At 40.0% G+C, this 1,212-nt stretch overlaps 1 pseudogene; it reads right to left on the bottom strand.

Moving 5' to 3' along the window:
• Positions 1-278: 278 nt before the first annotated feature.
• Positions 279-692, bottom strand: LOC144477949 (protein GVQW3 pseudogene; annotated as a pseudogene).
• Between the last annotated feature and the right edge of the window lie 520 nt (positions 693-1,212).

The raw sequence follows: 1,212 nt of genomic DNA on the forward strand, positions 1-1,212 counted from the left end.
TATCGTGGTGCAAAATCCACGAGTTGTTTGCCCACAAATCTGGCCTTTTTTTGACGAATTGCTTCGCGCAAACGTCTCAAAACGCCTAAATAATACTCTTTGTTGACTCTCTGTTTTTCTGGCAAGAATTCTTGATGCACAACACCATTGTAATCCATGAAAACCGTGAGCATCGCCTTCTTTCTTGACTGAAAACGACGTGGTTTTTTCGGTCTCGGCTCTTCCGGTGCACGCCATTCACTCGCTTGATGTCTGGATTGTGTGTCATACTCATAAATCTACGTCTCATCTCCAGTGATGATACGTTTAATAAATGTTAGGTCGGATTCGGCCTTGGAAATCATGTCTTTCGCGATTTCAACGCGGTCCTTTTTTTGCATGAAATTGAGGTCTTTCGGCACCAGTTTTGCAGCGACACGTCTGAGGCCCAAATCACTAACCAAAACGTCTTGAACGAATCCATAAGCAATGTTCAAGTCCTCTGCCAGCTCTCTGATGGTCAATTTGCGGTTTTCGGACAACATTTCTTGAATTTTATCGATGTTTTCATCGGTTTTCGACGTTGACGGCCTGCCACTGCGTTTGTCATCCTCGACCGACTCACGACCACTTCTGAAGCGTTCGTGCCATCGAAAAACGTTTGATCTCGAAAGAGTATCGTTGCCGAAACACTTCTCCAACATATCCAAGGTCTGCGGACCGTTAAATCCGTTTTTTTACACAAAATTTAATGCAAACTCGTTGATGCTCGAATGATGCCATTTTCAAAATCGAAGACACGAACAAAGGAGATGTGCTCAGTACAGCGTAACTTTTACAAATATCAAGCTATGACGCTGAAATTGGAAGGAAGTGTTAATGACAGATATGGTAACCTAACAAAAAAAAAAAAAGAAACAATCGGGTGATTGACAGCGACACACGGGGGACAGTCCTAGAACTTTTTGATCAAGGTAGTAAATTGATATCTCCAAATTTCCTGTATAAGGCCATGAAGTAAAACATCTTTAAATGTTAAAACGTCTAGATGTATAAAACATCTAGCATTTCAATTACTTGCCCTTATTCTTTAAAATGTTATTGAACTTCTTTAACGACTCATAAGTTGAGAAACGCTGATTACATTTATATTTAAATAAGAAATCCAGATTTAATTTAGATCGCAGGTTAAATAGAGAGGATGTCATATTACTAGCGAGGTACAACTGCATT

The sequence above is a fragment of the Augochlora pura genome, unplaced genomic scaffold (genome assembly GCF_028453695.1).
Source record: "Augochlora pura isolate Apur16 unplaced genomic scaffold, APUR_v2.2.1 APUR_unplaced_5478, whole genome shotgun sequence".
In the NCBI taxonomy this organism is placed as follows: domain Eukaryota; kingdom Metazoa; phylum Arthropoda; class Insecta; order Hymenoptera; family Halictidae; genus Augochlora; species Augochlora pura.